Here is a 13,131-nt window from a genome sequence, read left to right as displayed (position 1 = left end):
TTAGTTCTATCTGGTTCTTCGTGGTACTATCTAGTTCCTGTTGATTCCTGTTGGTTCTGTCTAGTTCCTGTTGAATCTATCTGGATCCTATTGGTTCCTGTTGGTTCTATCTAGTTCATGTAGGTTCTGCCTGGTTGCTGTTGATTATGCCCTGTTCCTGTTGGCTCTATCTGGTTCCTGTTGGTTCTATCTAGTTCATGTAGCTTCTGCCTGGTTGCTGTTGATTATGCCCTGTTCCTGTTGATTCTATCTGGTTCCTCTTATTTCTATGTAGTTCTTGTTGGTTCTGCCTGGTTCCCGTTGGTTCTATCTGTTTCCTGTTGATTCTATCTAGTTCCTGTTGGCTCCATCTGGTTCCAGTTGGTTCTGACTGGTTCCTGTAGGTTCTATCTGGTTCCTGTTGGTTCTACCTTTTTCCAGTTGGTTCTATCTGGTTCCTGTTGATTCTGTCTGTTTCCTCTTGGTTCTATCTGGTTCCTGTCATTTGTATCTAGTTCCTGTTGGTCCTATCTTGTTCTTGTTGCTTCTATCTGGTTCCTTTTGCTTCTATCTAGTTCCTGTTGGTTATATCTGGTTCCTGTTGTTTCTATCTGGTTCCTGTTGTTTCTATCTAATTCCTGTTGGTTCTATCTAGTTCCTGTTGGTTCTACAGGTTCCTGTTGGTTCTATCTGGATTCTGTTGAACTATCTATTTCATGTTATCTCTATCAGGTTCCTGTTGGTTCTAACTGGTTCTTGTTGGTTCTACCTAGTTCCTGTTTGTTCCTTTTATTTCTATCTACTGTTTCTATCTATTCTGTTGGTTCTATCTGGTTCCTGCTGGTTCTATCTGGTTCCTGTGTGTTCTACCTGCATCCTGTTGGATCTTTCTGTCTCCTGTTGTTTCTATATAGTTCCTGTTGGTTGAATAGTTCCTGTTATTTCTACCTAGTTCCTGTTGTATCAATCTGGTTCCTGTTGGTTCTATCTGGATTCTGTTGATCTATCTGGATCCTGTTTTTTCTATCAGGTTCCTGTTGGTTCTACCTTGTTCTTGTTGGTTCTATCTTTTTATCCTGATGTTTATATCTAGTTCCTGTTTGTTCCTGTTGTTTCTATCTTGTTCATGTTGGTTCTATCTGGGTCCTGTTTTTTTCTATCTGGTTCCTGTTGTTTCTATCAAGTTTCTGTTGGTGCTATATGTTCCTGTTGGTTCTATCTGGTGCCTGTTGGTTCTATCTGTTTCCTGTTGGTTCTATCTTTTTCCTGATGTTTCTACCTAGTTCCTGTTGGTTCTATCTGGTGCCTGTTGGTTCTATCTGTTTCCTGTTGGTTCTATCTTTTTCCTGATGTTTCTGTCTAGTTCCTTTTGGTTTTATCTGGTTCCTGTGGGTTCTATCTGCATCATGTTGGTTCTATCTGTTTCCTGTTGGTTCTATCTAGTTCCTGTTGGTTCTATAGTGTTTCTGCTGGTTCTATCTGGTTCCTGATATTTCTATGTTGTTCCTGTTGGTTCTGCCTGGTTCCCGTTGGTTCTATCTGTTTCCTGTTGATTCTACCTAGTTCCTGTTAGTTCTGTCTGGTTCCTGTTGATTTTGTCTGGTTTATGTTGGCTCTATCTGATTCCTGTTCGTTCTATCTGGTTCCTGTTCATTCTATCTAGTGCCTGTTGGTTCTATCTGGTTCATGTTGCTTCTGTGTGGTTCCTGTTGCTTCTATCTATTTCCTGTTGCTTCTATCTGGTTCCTGTTGATTCTGTTTGTTTCCTGTTGGTTCTATCTGGTTCCTGTTGGTTCTATCTGGTTCCTGTTGGTTCTATCTGGTTCCAGTTGGTTCTATCTAGTTCCTGTTTGTTCTATCTGGGTCCTGTTTTTTCTTTCTGTTTCCTGTTGTTTCTATCTAGTTTCTGTTGGTGCTATCTATAAGTTCCTGTTGGTTCTATCTGTTTCCTGTTGGTTCCATCTTGTTCCTGTTGTTTCTATCTAGTTCCTGTTGATTCCTGTTGGTTCTGTCTAGTTCCTGTTGAATCTATCTGGATCCTATTGGTTCCTGTTGGTTCTATCTAGTTCCAGTAGGTTCTGCTGGTTCCTGTTGATTATGCCCTGTTTCTGTTGGCTCTATCTGGTTACTGTTGGTTCTATCTAGTTCCTGTTGTTTCTATCTGGATCCTGTTGATCCATCTGGTTCCTGGTGGTTCTATCTAGTTCCTGTTGGTTCTATCTGTTTCCTATTGGTTCCATCTTGTTCCTGTTGTTTCTATCTAGTTCCTGTTGATTCCTGTTGGTTCTGTCTAGTTCCTGTTGAATCTATCTGGATCCTATTGGTTCCTGTTGGTTCTATCTAGTTCCAGTAGGTTCAGCTGGTTCCTGTTGATTATGCCCTGTTCCTGTTGGCTCTATCTGGTTACTGTTGGTTCTATCTATTTCCTGTTGTTTCTATCTGGATTCTGTTGATCCAACTGGTTTCTGGTGGTTATATCTAGTTCCTGTTGGTTCTATCTGGTTCCTGTTGGTTCCTGTTGTTTCTATCCAGTTCCTGTTGGACCTGTGTAGTTCCTCTTGTTTCTGCCTGGTTCATGTTGGTTCTATCTGGTTCCTGTTGATTCTGTCTGGTTCCTGTAGGTTCTATCTGGTTCCTGTTGATTCTACCTAGTTCCTGTTGCTTCTGTCTGCTTGCTGTTGCTTCTATCTAGTTCCTGTTGGTTCTATCTGGTTCCTGTTGATTCTGTCTGGTTCCTCTTTGTACTATCTGGTTCCTGTTGGTTCTATCTGGTTCCTTTTGTTTCTATCTGGTTCTTGTTGGTTATATCTAGTTCCTGTTGGATCCTGTTGGTTCTATCTGGTTCCTGTTGGTTCTAACTAGTTCCTATTGGTTCTATCGTGTTCTTGTTGGTTCTATTTTGTTCCTGTTCTTTCTATCTGGTTCCTGTTCTATCTAGTTTCTGTTAGGTCTTTATGGATCCTGTTGATCTATCTGGTTCCTGTTACTCCTGTCTAATTCCTGTTGATCTATCTCATTCCTGGTGGTTCTATCTAGTTCCTGCTGGTTCTATCTAGTTATTGTTGGTTCTATCTAGTTCCTGTAAGTTTTATCTGGTTCCTGCTGTTTATATCCTGTTCCTCTTGGTTCTGCCTGGTTCATGTTGGTTCAATCTAGTTCCTGGTGGTCTGTCTGGTTCCTGTTGGTTCTATCTGGTTCCTTTTGGTTATATCTGGGTCCTGTTGGTTCTATCTGGTTCCTGTTGGTTCTATCTTGTTCCTGTTCATTCTGTCTCATACCCGTTAGTTCTATCTGGTTCCTTTTGGTCAATCTGGATCCTGTTGGTTCTATCTGGTTCCTGTTTGTTCTATCTGATTTCTGTTGGTTCTGCCTGGTTCCTGTTGGTGCTATCTGCTTCCTGTTGTTTCTGTCTGGTTCCTCTTGGTTCTATCTGGTTCTGTTATTTCTATTTAGTTCCTATCTAGTTCGAGTTCCTTCTATCTGGTTCCTGTTCATTCTATCCCATTCCTGTTCCTGTTGGTTCTATCTGGTTCCTGTTGGTTCTATCTTGTTCCTGTTCGTTCTATCTCATTCCTGTTAGTTCTATCTGGTTCATTTTGGTTCTATCTGGATCCTGTTGGCTCTATCTGATTTCTGTTAGTTCTGCCTGGTTCCTGTTGGTTCTATCTAGTTCCTGTTCCTTCTATCTCGTTCCTGTTCCTTCTATCTGGTTCCTGTTTGTTCTATCTGGTTTCTGTTGGTTCTATCGGGATCCTGTTGATTCTATCTGGACCTGTTGGTTCTATCTAGTTCCTGTTGCTTCTATTTGGTTCCTCTTGGCTATATCTGGTTCCTGTTGATTCTATCTGATTTCTGTTGTTACTGTCTGTTTCATTTTGGTAAAAACTGCAGATGCCATGCTTTTGGTCATGCTCAGTGACCCTCTCCTTAGATGGAGAATAAAATTGTGTGAGGTGTAAAGCGAGTTTATTACTCGAACCCACCCAGTTCCTGCCGGATGTGTCAGGTTTGGATTGGGGCTTATATTGGAGTTGCCCTGATAATAATACACCGGGCATCACATGACGTGCCATCCCTATTGGTGTTAACCAGGTTATGAGCAACGACACAGGATAATCACAAGTGCTGCTGATGTATTTCTGTCACACTTCCTGTGTCACACCTTGGCATCATGCACACCTCGTCAAACATTCTCTTAAATGCAAAGTTCGTGCAGTTCATTGTCTTATATTTTCTCTGCATGAATATGTGAACAATAAGATTTCAGTACCTGTGAAGGAGGAGAAAGATGCATGGATCAGTGAAAAGAAAGTAAACTTCTCAAACTGCTCCAAATGTTTTCAGAATTCTTCCGACTGCAGTAAACCAGAACACAGGAATGAGGAGCCATGGGCAATGTTTCACAATCAAAGTAACAAAATCAAGCAATCATACCTTTCAAAAAACTCTGAGGTCGGGTTGTGTCTCCATGTTGGATTTTCAAAGCTGGAAAAACTGAATCGAAAAATTACATGTATCACAAAAAGCTGATTAAATCATGCTGAATAAAATGCTGTGAATGAAGTCAGGCTCTAATTATTCAAAGTGAAGCACCTCAATGAACAGCGGAATATACAATCTGCATTGATGGTTTAACACATCTCAGCCGATTCTGTGAGCAGCATCACAGGAGATTCACTCGTAATATGTTCAGTGACATGCCAGCACGCTAGCTAGTACACATTAGACGACACACTCTCAATGTCACAGGGTGGATGTCACACAGCAGACGTTACCCTGTCAATGTCACAGGATGGATGTCACACAGCAGACGCCACTGCCAATGTCACAGGGTAGATATCACACAGCAATCACCACACTCTTATTGTCAGAAGGTGGATATCACACAGCAGATGTCACCCTGTCAATGTCAAAGGGTGGATGTCACACAGTACACAACACGCTCTCATTGTCACAGGGTGGATGCCACATGGCAGACATCACACTCTCAATGTGACAGGGTGGATGTCACACAGCAGATGTCACTGTCAATGTCACAGGGTGGATGTCACACAGCAGATGTCACAAGCTCAATGTCACAGAGTGGATGTCACATGGCAGATGTCACGCTCTCAATGTCACAGGGTGGATGTCATACAGCAGACGTCACGCTCTCAATGTTCACAGGGTACATGTCACACAGCAGACATCAGGCTCTCACTGTTACAGTGCGGATGTCACACAGCTGACATCACGATCCCACTGTCACAATGTGGATGTCACACAGCAGATGTCATGCTCCCACTGTCACAGGGTGGATGTCAGATAGCAGAAGTCACGCTCTTACTGTCACAGAGTAGATGTCACATAGCAGACATCATGCTCTCACTCTGACAGGGTAGATGTCACAAGCAGACGTCATGCTCTCACTGTTACAGTGTGGATGTCACACAGCAGATGTAATGCTCTCAATGTTCACAGGATGGATGTCAAACAGCAGACGACTCGCTCTCAATGTACACAGGGTAGATGTCACACAGCAGCCATCATGCTCTCACTGTCACAGGGTGGATGTCACACAGCAGACATCACGATCTCACTGTCACAATGTGGATGTCACACAGCAGACGTTACACTCTCACTGTCAAAGCAGGCGTCACACTCTCACTGTCACAGGGTGTATGTCACACAGCAGAAGTTATGCTCTCAATGTTCACAGGGTAGATGTCACATAGCAGACGTCATGCTCTCACTCTCACAGGGTGGATGTCACACAGCAGACATCATGCTCTCACTGTCACAGGGTGGATGTCACACAGCAGACGTGACGCGCTCAGTCACAGGGTGGATGTCACACAGCAGACATCACGCGCTCACCGTCACAGTATTGATGTCACACAGCAGACATCATGCTCTCACTCTCACAGGGTGGATGTCACACAGCAGACATCATGCTCTCACTGTCACAGGGTGGATGTCACACAGCAGACGTCACGTGCTCACTGTCACAGTGGATGTCACACAGCAGATGTCACGCGCTCACTGTCACAGGGTGGATGTCACACAGCAGGCATCACGTGCTCAGTCACAGGGTGGATGTGACATAGCAGACATCATGCTCTCACTCTCACAGGGTGGATGTCACACAGCAGACATCATGCTCTCACTCTCACAGGGTGGATGTCACACAGCAGACATCATGCTCTCACTGTCACAGGGTGGATGTCACACAGCAGACGTCACGTGCTCACTGTCACAGTGGATGTCACACAGCAGACATCACGTGCTCACTGTCACAGGGTGGATGTCACACAGCAGGCATCACGTGCTCAGTCACAGGGTGGATGTGACATAGCAGACATCACGCTCTCACCGTCACAGTATTGATGTCACACAGCAGACATCATGCTCTCACTGTCACAGGGTGGATGTCACACAGCAGACATCATGCTCTCACTGTCACAGGGTGGATGTCACACAGCAGACGTCATGTGCTCAGTCACAGGGTGGATGTGACATAGCAGACATCATGCTCTCACCGTCACAGTGTGGATGTCACACAGCAGACATCATGATCTCACTGTCACAGGGTGGATGTCACACAGCAGACATCACGCGCTCACTATCACAGGGTGGATGTCACATAGCAGACGTCATGCTCTCAATGTCACAGGGTGGATGTCACACAGCAGACATCACACTCCAAATGTTCACAGGGTGGATGTCACACAGCAGGTGTCACACTCTCAATGTTACAGGGTGGATCTCACAAAGCAGATATTACACTGTCAATGTCACACGGTGGATGTCACATAGCAGATGTCACTGTCAAGGCCACAGGGTGGATGCCACACAGCAGATGTCATGTACTCAATGTCACAAAGTGGATACCACATAGAAGACATCATGCTCTCAGTATCTTCTTCTTCTTCTTAGGCAGTCCCTCGGAACTGAGGTTCACTTGCTTCCACTGTATCACAGAGTGGATGTCACACAAAAGATAATGTACTAGAGACTGTGCACTTTGTAACTGGTGAATTTGTTTAAATGGATGAATCGAGTTGTTTAGAGCACTTCATGCTGGTTGTTTAACACTGGTTGGTAATGTTTGTTGTTTAGTGCCGATTGTTTAGTGCTGGTTGTTTAGTGCTAGATGTTTAGTGCTGGTTGTTTATCTGTGGTTGTTTAGTGCTAGTTGTTTAGCGCTGGTTGTTTAGCATTGGTTCTTTATTGCCACTTGTTTAGCACTGGTTGTTTAGCGCTGGTTGTTTAGTGCTTGTTGCTTAGCACCGGTTCATTTGTGCCAGATGTTTAGTGCCTGTTGTTTACTGCCAGTTGTTTAGCGGTGGTTGTTTAGTGTTGGTTATATAGTGCTGGTTGTTTAGTGCTGGTTGTTCAGTCTGGGTTGTTTAGTACTGGTTGTTTAATGCCATTTGTTTAGTGCTGGTTGTTTAGTGTTAGTTGCTTATCACTGGTTCGATAGTGTTGGTTATTTAGTGCTGGTTGTTTAGTGCCAGTTGTTTAGCGTTGATTGTTTAGCACCAGTTGTTTACTGCTACTTGTCTAGTTCTGGTTGTTTAACGCCAGTTATTTCGTGCTGGTTGTCTAGTGTTGGTTGTTTATTGTTGGCTGTTTAGTGCTGGTTGTTTAGCACTGGTTGTTTAGTGCTGGTTGTTTAGTGCTGGTTGTTTACTGCTAGATGTTGTGTGCCTGTTGCTTTGTGCTAGTTGATAAATGCTTGTTGTTTAGTGCTTGTTGTTTAATGCTAATTGTTTAATGCAGGTTTTTTAGTGCTAGTTGTTTAGTGCTGGTTGATTAGTGCTTGTTATTTATTGCTGGTTGTTTAGCACTGGTCCTTTAGTGCTAGTTGTTTATTGCCAGTTGTTAACTGCTGGTTGTTTAGTGCTGGTTGTTTAGTGCCGGTTGTTTAGTGCTTGTTGTTTATTGCCAGTTGTTTAGCGCTTGTTGTTCAGTGTGCTGGTTGTTTAGCGCTGGTTGTTTAATGCTAGGGCCTAGAAATTCGGTGTCGCCCCAAATGGGGCACCAAGCTCGCCTGGGCACCAGAATTACTGCTGCGAACAGAGCAGTTGCGCCCGCCGGAAATTCAGTTGGAGCGCCCCAAGAGGGTCGTGGGGTGCTGCTCGAAGCACCCCGCGTCCCTCTTGGGGCGCTGAAACTGAATATCGCAGCGCAACGTGCCGCAGCGCCACACACTGAGGCACGGCACACTGTGGTACTGCGGGCCCTCTTCCCCTTCTTAAGGGGGAGGGGCCTGCACCAGTGCGATGACCACTCGCGATTGCCGGCAAAAGAGCCCGGCACCGAGGAGAAGTGCCGGGCTCTCGGGACATAGCTGGCACTGCCCGGGGGGGGGAATCAGGAGGCTGGGGATGGAGGTGCTGGCAGGCGGCCACCGAAAAAATGGCCGCCCCGCACCTCCACCTTAATTTGCGTCACTACCGCCACAGGTAGGCCCCGTGAACCGGGCGCGATTTGCAATCGGCGTTACAGAGGCGGGCGCGACCAAATATCGTGATCGGGGCGGTAGCGGGGCGCTGCGCACACCGATGACATCATCGGTGGTGGCACAGCACAACAGGCTAACGCCGCCATTAGCGCCCCACTAAATATCGCGGGAGGCACGGCCAGTGGCGCTAAAGCCACTGAGTGCCCTCTTTAGGCGCTAACTGGTGGCGCAGCCCACTGAATTTCTAGGCCCTATTGCCAGTTGTTTAGCGCTGGTTGTTTAGTGCTGGTTGATTAGTGGTGATTGTTTAGTGCTAGATTTTTATTGCCAGTTCTTTAGTGCTGGTATTTTGGCGCAGGTTGTTTTTTGCCAGTTGTTAACCACTGATTGTTTAGTGCAGGTTGTTTAGCGCTGGTTGTTTAGTGCTAGTAAGTTTTTGCTAGCTGATTCGTGCTCGTTGTTTAGTGCTGGCTATTTAGCACTTGTTGTTAGATGCTGGTTTACTTTTCCCAGATGTTTAGTGATCATTGTTTAGTGCTGGTTGTTTAGTGCTAGTTGTTTAGTGCTGGTTGCTTAGTGCTAGTTGTTTAGAGCTAGCTGTTTATTACAAGTTGTTTAGCACTCGTTGTTTATTGCTAGTTGTGTATTGCCAGTTTTTTAGCACCATTTGTTTAGTGTTGTATGTTTAATGCTGGTTGCTCAGTGCTAGTTGTTTAGTGCTGTTTGTTTATTGCTGGATGTTTAGTGCTAGTTGTTTAGCGCTGGTTGTTTAGTGCTGGCTGTATAGTGCCAGTAGCTTATTGCCAGTTGTTTAGTGCTAGTTGTTTAATGCTGGTAGTTTAGTGCTGGTTGTTTAGTGCTATTTGTTTAGCTCTGGTTGTTTAGTGCTGGTTGTTTAGTGTTAGCTGTTTAGTGCTGGTTGTTTATCTGTGGTTGTTTAGTGCTAGTTGTTTAGTGCTGGTTGTTTAGCATTCGTTTTTTCTTGCCACTTGTTTAGCGCTGGTTGTTTAGCGCTGGTTGTTTAGCGCTGGTTGTTTAGTGCTAGTTGCATAGCACCGGTTCATTTGTGCCAGATGTTTAGTGCCTGTTGTTTAGTGCCAGTTGTTTAGCAGTGGGTGTTTAGTGTTGGTTCTTTAGTGCTGATTGTTTAGTGCTGGTTGTTCAGTCTGGGTTGTTTAGCACTGGTTGTTTAGTGCCATTTGTTTGGCGCTGGTTGTTTAGTGTTAGTTGCTTCTCACTGGTTCATTAGTGTTGGTTATTTAGCATTGGTTGTTTAGCGCCAGTAGTTTAGCGACAGTTGTTTAGTGCTACTTGTTTAGTTCTGGTTGTTTAGCACCTGTTGTTTAGTGCTGGTTGTCTAGTGTTGGTTGATTATTGTTGGTTGTTTAGTGCTGGTTGTTTAGCACTGGTTGTTTAGTGCTGGCTGTTTAGTGCTGGTTGTTTAATGCTAATTGTTTAATGCTAATTGTTTAATTCTGTTTTTTTAGTGCTAGTTGTTGAGTGTTGGTTGATTAGTGCTTGTTATTTATTGCTGGTTGTTTAGCGCTGGTTCTTTAGTGCTAGTTGTTTATTGCCAGTTGTTAACTGCTGGTTGTTTAGTGCTGGTTGTTTAGCGCAGGTTGTTTAGTGCTGGTTGTTTAGTGTTGGCTGTTTAGTGTTGGTTGTTTAGTGCTAGTTGTTTAGTGCTAGTTGTTTAGCGCTGGTTGTTTAGTGCTGGTTGTTTACTGCTGGGTGTTTAGTGCTGGTTGTTTAGTGCTAGATGTTGCGTGCCAGATGCTTTGTGCTAGATGTTAAGTACTTGTTGTTAAGTGCTTGTTGTTTATTTCTATTTGTTTAATGCTGATTGTTTAATGCTAGTTGTTTAGTGCTGGTCCTTCAGTGATAGTTGTTTATTGCCAGTTGCTAACCGCTGGTTGTATAATGCTTGTTGTTTAGCACTGGTTGTTTAGAGCTAGGTCTTTATTGCCAATTGTTTAGCGCTCGTTGTTTAGTGCTGGTTGTTTAGCGCTGGTTGTTTAGTGCTCGTTGTTTATTGCCAGTTGTTTAGCGCTCATTGGTTAGTGCTGGTTGTTAATCTCTGGTTGTTTAGTGCTGGTTGTTTAGTATTGGTTGTTTAATGCTGGTTGTTTAGTGCTGGTTATTAAGCTCTGGTTGTTTAGTGCCAGTTGTTTAGTGCTCGTTGTTTAGTACTGGTTGTTTAGTGCTGGTTGTTTAGTGCTTGTTGCTTATTGCCAGTTGTTTAGTGCTTGTTGGTCAGTGTGCTGGTTGTTTAGTGCTGGTTGTTTAGTGCTCGTTGTTCATTGCCAGTTGTTTATTGCTCATTGGTTAGTGCTGGTTGTTAAGCTCTGGTTGTTTAGTGCTCCTTGTTTATTGCCAGTTGTTTAGCGCTCGTTGGTTAGTGCTGGTTTTCAAGCTTTGGTTGTTTAGTGCTGGTTGTTTAGTGCTCGTTGTTTAGTACTGCTTGTTTATTGCTGGTTGTTTAGTGCTGGTTGTTTAGCGCTGGTTGTTTAATACTAGGTTTTTATTGCCATTTGTTTAGCGCTGGTTGTTTAGTGCTGGTTGATTAGTGGTGATTGTTTTGTGCTAGGTTTTAATTGCCAGTTCTTTAGCGCTGGTTGTTTGGCACAGGTTGTTTTTTGCCAGTTGTTAACCACTGATAGTTTAGTGCAGGTTGTTTAGCGCTGGTTGTTAGATGCTGGTTGACTTTTGCTAGATGTTTAGTGATCATTTTTTAGTGCTGTTGTTTAGTGCTAGTTGTTTAGAGCTATCTGTTTATTACAAGTTGTTTAGCACTCGTTGTTTATTGCTAGTTGTGTATTGCCAGTTGTTTAGCACCATTTGTTTAGTGCTGTTTGTTTAATGCTGGATGTTTAGTGCAAATTGTTTAGCGCTGTTTGTTTATTGCTGGATGTTTAGTGCTAGTTGCTTGTTGCCAGTTGTTTAGTGCTAGTTGTTTAATGCTGGTAGTGTAGTGCCAGTTGTTTAGTGCTATTTGTTTAGCTCTAGTTGTTTAGCGCTGGTTGTTCAGTGCTGGTTGTTTATTACATAAGAACATAACATAAGAACATAAGAAGTAGGAGCAGGAGTAGGCCATACGGCCCCTCGGGCCTGCTCCGCCATTCAATAGTATCATGGCTGATCCGAACTTAGACTCACGTCCACTTCCCTGACCTCTCCCTGTAACCCCTTATTCACTTATCTGCTAGGAAACTGTCTATCTCCGTTTTAAATCTATTTAATGTCGCAGCTTCTACAGCTCTCTGAGGTAGCAAATTCCATAGATTTACTACCCTCTGAGTGAAGAAGTTTCTCCTCATCTCAGTTTTGAAATGGCAGCCCCTTATTCTAAGATTATGCCCCCTAGTTCTAGTCTCATCCATCAGTGGAAACATCCTCCCGGCATCCAGCCGATCAAGCCCCCTCACAATCTTATATGTTTCGATAAGATCGCCTCTCATTCTTCTGAATTCCAATGAGTAGAGGCCCAACCTACTCAACCTTTCCTCATAAGTCAACCCCCTCATCTCCGGAATCAACCGAGTGAACCTTCTCTGAACTGCCTCGAGAGCAAGTATATCTTTTCTTAAATATGGAAACCAAAACTGTACGCAGTATTTCAGGTGTGGCCTCACCAGTATCCTGTATAACTGCAGCAAGACATCCCTGCTTTTATACTCCATCCCCCTTGCATTAAAAGCCAAGATTCCATTGGCCTTCCTGATCACCTGCTGTACCTGCATACTAACCTTCTGTGTTTCATGCACCAGGACCCCCAGATCCCTTTGTACTGCAGCACTTTACAGTTTCTCTCAATTTAGATAATAACTTGCTCTTTGATTTTTTCTGCCAAAGTGCATAACCTCACACTTGCCAACATTATATTCCACCTGCCAAATTTTTGCCCACTCGCCTAGCCTGTCTATGTCCTTTTGCAGGTTTTTATGTCGTCCTCACTCACTGCTTTCCCTCCCATCTTTGTATCGTCGGCAAACTTGGATACGTTGCACTCGGTCCCTTCCTCCAAATCATTAATATAGATTGTAAAGAGTTGGGGTCCCAGCACTGACCACTGCGGAACACCACTAGTTACTGATTGCCAACCCGAGAATGAACCATTTATTCCAACTCTCTGTTTTCTGTTAGATAGCCAATCTTCCACCCATGCCAGTATATTGCCCCCAATCCTGTGATTTTTTATCTTGTGCAGTAATATTTTGTGTGGTACCTTGTCAAATGCCTTTTGGAGTTCCAAATACACCACATCCACTGGTTTCCCTTTATCCACCCTGTTTGTTATGTCCTCAAAAATTTCGAGCAAATTTGTCAAACATGACTTCCTCTTCGTAAAACCATGCTGACTCTGTCTGATTAAATTATGCTTTATTATGTCCTGTTACTGCTTCCTTAATAATGGACTCCAACAGATGTTAGGCTAACTGGTCTATAGTTTCCAGCCTTTTGTCTGTCTCCCTTTTTAAATAAGGGCGTTACATTAGCAGTTTTCCAATCTGCTGGGACCTTTCCTGAATCCAGGGAGTTTTGGAAAATTACCACCAATGCATCCACAATCCCTACCGCTACTTCTCTCAGTACCCTAGGATGTAAGCCATCAGGTCCAGGGGATTTATATGCCTTTAGTCCCATTATCTTACCGAGTACCGCCTCCTTCGTGATTTTAATTGTGTTTAGCTCCTCCCCCCCATAGC

Source organism: Somniosus microcephalus, chromosome 6 (assembly GCF_052327205.1).
Source record: "Somniosus microcephalus isolate GS21.2 chromosome 6, FLI_Smic_1.0, whole genome shotgun sequence".
NCBI classification, from domain to species: Eukaryota; Metazoa; Chordata; class Chondrichthyes; order Squaliformes; family Somniosidae; genus Somniosus; species Somniosus microcephalus.
The sequence above is the reverse complement of the archived record's forward strand: the minus strand, read 5'-3'. Positions refer to the sequence as shown.